Below are 6,263 nucleotides of genomic sequence, written 5' to 3'. Positions count from 1 at the left end.
AGGCCCCCTGATCTCCCCGTGTCTGCCAGCAGGGGAGGACCTGACGCCCCAGCTCATGCTGTATGGGGTGGGCCGAAGGCCTATTCCACCGAAGGCCTTCACCAAGCTCTGGTCCACCCTCACGAGTCTGAAGGAAGCACTGTGGTCCTCCCGCAACCTGCTGGTAGTGAAACGAGTAGAGACCACCCCCCAGTCTTAAAAATGTTTTACTTTCGTTAATTCATTTATACACATTTTAAATGGCTTTTACAGAATTTGATGTTTTACATAAAAAAGTTGTTTTATTTCTGGTTGTTTTTATTGGTTTTAACAACATGTACTTTTTAACAAACTTGTTTGTAATACTGAAATGCTGTGTTTTATGCTTTTATGCCATTTTATGTGTATAAAATGATGTGCAAAAATATATGAGCTGTTTTAAAGGAAATGCAACAATAAAATCTGTCCTGTGAAATCCACAAAACATATTGCATGTAACACAGGCTCCTGAGTGGCACAGTGGTCATATCCCTGCATCTGAGTGCTTGAGGCATCACTACAGACACCCTGGTTCAAATCCAGGCTTTATCACAACCAGCTGTGATTGAGAGTCCTATAGGGCGGCGCACAATTGGCCCAGCATCGGCTGGGTTTGGACGGTGCAGGCCGTCATTGTAAATAAGAATTTGTTCTTAACTGACTTGCCTAGTTAAATAAAGGTTAAAAATTACCTACAGCAAGGTAATGTTTCTGACATTTTCAGACTACTAAACAACTATTGATTTAGAACCATGGAGAGTTACAGCAAGTCGCAAAGAAAACAGGAGCTGCCTCCACCATTCCAGCACCATTTCAACTTCAACATTTCAACATCATCTAATCACCTATGTTTAGTCTAATACAGCGACAAATAAAATATACCAAAAACGATTTAGTACAATCAACGTAAGCTAAATATGTGTCTGTCCATGGTACTGATTTGTGTGTTTGTGTGTAGAAAAAACATGTTGACTCACCCTACTTGTAAAGAAACACCAATGCCAACTTCCTCTTTCATGTTGCCTAAACGGTCTATAACTCTGTCATCAGTACACAATTGTAGTGTTTGTTGTCCTAGGCAACTTGCTAAAATGCTTGCTTGCTCGGCTAACTTCCTTTCATGGGTAATGATGCACCAGGTGAGCTAGTTAACATTAGCATGCTACATCTGGCTACATATTGAACTTCCATCCTCTCAGGCCATGGGCAGAGTGTATTAATTTATGGTTGGATTAGAATCGTCATTATAATCATTGGCCAGTAACGAGAATTAAGTAAAACTACAAGTCCAAATCCCTATCTCCATCCATGGCTAATTTAGGAAAGGGACAATTTTAGCTAGCTAGTTAGCCACCGAAGAACAACACAACAAGATGCAACAATTCAAGTTTTTTTCTGTCAATGACGTTTGGCTTCTGATGTGATGTGATTGGTCCGAAGACAAATCCAAACTGGCTTCCCTTGACACCTTTTGGTGCACCAGGACCATTCACAGCTGAGCTCACCCCCTTAAGATCAATGTCTAATTTCTGACACAAAAAAAGCAACATTTGGAGAGAAAAAAATGCAGGTGGATGATGGCCGTGCGTAGGGTAACGCAACAAAGGAAAATAAATGGCTACAGTTGACAGATTTTTAGTTATTTAATACAATACATTTTTTAGGACAGGGGCATTTTGCCAAGCTAAAATGTGTGTGTAATCGGGGTAAGATACTTAGCCCAATAGAAGATTATGCCATAGGATTTCACAGAAGAGTCCCTATTTTTTACCTCACCTGCACATAAATTCTCCTTCTTCTTTGACCTTTTCCTTACACTACATTATGTACAGTTAAACTAAACTCATAGTCAGTCAAATTAAATTCAAGAGCAAATGGTTTTCAATAGTTTGTAATAATTAGATTTTTTGGGAAGAAATTCATTGGAATATATTTGATTCAATATCGATTACACACACACACAGATACACACACACACACACACGCACATTAAACATTTCATAACAATAACTTAACACAATGGCATTTTCCCAGATTTTGTATTGACACAGAGGTCGCAAATTAATCCACCCCAGTTAAATTTGAGCATAGCTCGTGAGTCCACCTGACACTGCTCGCTCTGTATCCAGTCCCCACGGAGAGGAGCCCTTTACAGAACAAGCATTCTGCATCCCATTCTTTTAGGGTGTTTGTTGTGGTTTTTGAACCTGGAGGAACCTTTTTTAGTGTCACAGATTTCTTCAGCGATACAGGTTTCTTTCTCCCTTTGCTTTCTTCTTTCTTGACTTGTCCTCCAGGAACCTCTTGTGGGGTGAAGCTGTCAGGACTGTAGCCGGCTCAACCTTTCTTTTCCTCGCCTCGTATATCCTTGGCTTGGGGGACAACCCCAATATGACCCCTACCTCTGTTTGTTGTTGTAGAACTGGTACTTTAAACAAAAACAAATAAACAACAACAGAACTCATGAGTATTGGTTCAATAAACACATTTATAATCACTCTATATGCTACTATATATTTCCTAAAATGTGTGCTGATGTTTCTTTTTCTTACCAACATTCGGAGCAAGGTCACTGGAGACCTGTGGGTGCTGGGTAGGCTGTGGGGTGGAGGTTGTGGCGGAGGTTGATTCACCAGGTCACATTCGAAAGAGCCAGTGAAGACTGGTAACCCACCCAAATGGCTGTAGCCTGGGTTTTTGAACTGCTTGTCTCGGTGGCGCCTCAGGGTTTTGGGTGGCACTTTAAAAGCATGGGCAGCTGCCTTAATGCCCTACCCATTTTCAATAATATTCAGGGAACTACTAAGCGCCTCATCGCCATAGCCACCACAATCAGATTATTTCTTGAAAACTCACATTTGAAAAGGAAGTAGCTATGCTAGCAGACATTAGCTTATGCTGACTAGCTGGCTAGCATTTATTTATCTTCAGACATTCTGCTAGTGAGGTTGCTAGGTAGCTAACTGGGCTAGCCAGTGCCTAAATTGTATATAGATTTTTCTATTGTGTTATTTGACTGTGTGTTTGTTAATCCCATGTGTAACTCTGTGTTGTTTGTGTCGCACTGCTTTGCTTTATCTTTGCCAGGTCGCAGTTGGAAAGGAGAACTTGTTCTCAACTGGCCTACCTGGTTAAATAAAAAAATAAAAAAATAAACAATTACAGCTAGAAACATGATCAACCATAAAGGGGCCACATTGGAGGGGGGGCATCTTGCCACCAACATACTAACCTAACATATTACTACTTTACTCAAAAACAATACAAAATGTTTCTTTCTAAACTAGTGGATGATTTATCTTAAGGCTTCCCTATATATAAAAATATACAGTTGAAGTCGGAAATTTACATACACCTTAGCCAAATACATTTATACTCAGTTTTTCACAATTCCTGACATTTAATCCTAGTAAAAATTCCCTGTCTTAGGTCAGTTAGGATCACCACTTTTATTTTAAGTATGTGAAATGTCAGAATAATAGTAGAGAGAATGATTTATTTCAGCTTTTATTTCTTTCATCACATTCCCAGTGGGTCAGAAGTTTACATACTGTCACGTTCTGACCATAGTTCTTTTGTATTTTCTTTGTTTTAGTGTGGTCAGGGCGTGAGTTGGGTGGGTATGATCTATGTTTTCTGTTTCTATGTGGGGTTTCTCGTTTGGCCTGATATGGTTCTCAATCAGAGGCAGGTGTTAGTCATTGTCTCTGATTGGGAACCATATTTAGGTAGCCTCTGTTCTATTGTGGTTTGTGGGTGGTTGTCTTCAGTCTTTGTGTGTCTGCACCAGATAGAACTGTTTCGGTTTTCACTTTTGTTGTTTTTGTATTTTGAAGTGTTCTGGTTTTTGATTTTTATTAAATTAAGATGAACACTAACTACGCTGCGCTTTGGTCCTCTCCTTCCACCGACGAAAGCCGTTACACATACACTCAATTAGTATTTGGTAGCATTGCCTTTAAATTGTTTAACTTGGGTCAAACATTTCCGGTAGCCTTCCACAAGCTTCCCACAATAAGTTGGGAGAATTTTGACTCATTCCTCGTGACAGAGCTGGTGTAACTGAGTCAGGTTTGTAAGCCTCCTTGCTCGTACACGCTTTTTCAGTTCTGCCAACAAATTTTCTATGGGATCAGGGCTTTGTGATGGCCACTCCAATACCTTGACTTTGTTGTCCTTAAGCCATTCTGCCACAACTTTGGAAGTATGCTTGGGGTCATTGTCCATTTGGAAGACCCATTTGCGACAAAGCTTTAACTTCCTGACTGATGTCTTGAGATGTTGCTTCAATATATCCACATCATTTTTCTTCCTCACGATGCCATTATTTTGGTAAGTGCACCAGTCCCTCTTGCATCAAAGCACCCCCACAACATGATGCATCAAAGCATCAAAGCACCCCCACAAGCACCCCCACAACATGATGCTGCCACCCCCGTGCTTCACGGTTGGGATGGTGTCTTCGGCTTGCAAGCCTCCCCATTTTTCCTCCAAACATAACAATGGTCATTATGGCCAAACAGTTCTATTTTTGTTTCATCAGGCCAGAGGACATTTCTCCAAAAACTACGATCTTTGTCCCCATGTGCAGTTGCAAACCGTAGTCTGGCTTTTTGTGGCGGTTTAGGAGCAGTAGCTTCTTCCTTGCTGAGCGGCCTTTCATGTTATGTCGATATAAGACTCGTTCTACTGTGAATATAGATACTTTTGTACTTGTTTCCTCCAGCATCTTCAGAAGGTCCTTTGCTGTTGTTCTGGGATTGGTTTGAACTTTTCGCAACAAAGTACGTTCATCTCTAGGAGACAGAACGCGTCTCCTTCCTGAGCGGTATGATGGCTGCGTGGTCCCATGGTATTTATACTTGTGTACTATTGTTTTTACAGATGAATGTGGTACCTTCAGGCATTTGGAAATTTCTCCCAAGGATGAACCAGACTTGTGGCGGTCTACATTTATAAGTGCAATAATCTGTCTGTAAACAATTGTTGGAAAAATTACTTGTGTCATGCACAAAGTAGATGTCCTAACTGACTTGCCAAAACTATAGTTTGTTTAACAAGAAATTTGTGGAGTGATTGAAAAACGAGTTTTAATGATGTAAACATCCGACTTCAACTGTATATACATACAGTACCAGTCCAAAGTTTGGACACCTAATCATTCAAGGGTTTTTCTTTATTTTGACTATTTTCTACATTGTAGAATAATATTGAAGACATCAAAACTATGGAATAACACATATGGAATCATGTAGTAACCAAAAAAGCGTTATACACATCAAAATATATTATATATTTGAGATTATTCAAAGTAGCTACCCTTGCCTTGATAACAGCTTTGCACACTCTTGACATTCTCTCAAACAGCTTCATGAGGTAGTCACCTGGAATGCATTTCAATTAACAGGTGTGCATTGTTATAAGTTCATTTGTGGAATTTCTTTACTTCTTAATGTGTTTGAGCCAATCAGTTGTGTTGTGACAAGGTAGGCGTGGTATACAGAAGATAGCCCTATTTGGTAAAAGACCCAGACTTAACCAGCATGGCTGCCACAGCATTCTGCAGCGATACGCCATCCCATCTGGTTTGCACTTAGTGGGACTATCATTTGTTTTTCAACAGGACAGTGACCCAACACACCTCCAGGCTGTGCAAGAGCTATTTTACCAAGAAGGAGAGTGATGGATTGCTGCCTCAGATGACCTGGCCTCCACAATCACCTGACCTCAACCCAACTGAGATGGTTTGGGATGAGTTGGACTGCAGAGTGAAGGAAAAGCAGCCATCTATTGCTCAGCATATGTGGGAACTCCTTCAAGACTGTTGGAAAAACATTCCCGGTGAAGCTGGTTGAGAGAATGCCAAGAGTGTGCAAAGCTGTCATTAAGGCAAAAGGTGTCTACTTTGAAGAATCTAACATTTAAAATATACACTACTGTTCAAAAGTTTGGGGTCACTTAGAAATGTTCTTGTTTTCCATGAAAACATACATGAAATGAGTTGCAAAATGAATAGGAAATATAGTCAAGATGTTGACAAGGTTATAGATAATTTAAATAATAATGATTGTGTCCTTCAAACTTTGCTTTCGTCAAAGAATCCTCCATTGGCTGCAATTACAGCCTTGCAGTCCTTTGGCATTCTAGTTGTCAATTTATTGAGGTAATCTGAAAAGATTTCACCCCATGCTTCCTGAAGCACCTCCCACAAGTTGGATTGGCTTGATGGGCATTTCGTACGTTGT

The sequence above is a fragment of the Salvelinus namaycush genome, chromosome 3, assembly GCF_016432855.1.
Source record: "Salvelinus namaycush isolate Seneca chromosome 3, SaNama_1.0, whole genome shotgun sequence".
Taxonomy (NCBI): Eukaryota; Metazoa; Chordata; class Actinopteri; order Salmoniformes; family Salmonidae; genus Salvelinus; species Salvelinus namaycush.
This window is presented reverse-complemented; position numbering follows the sequence as displayed.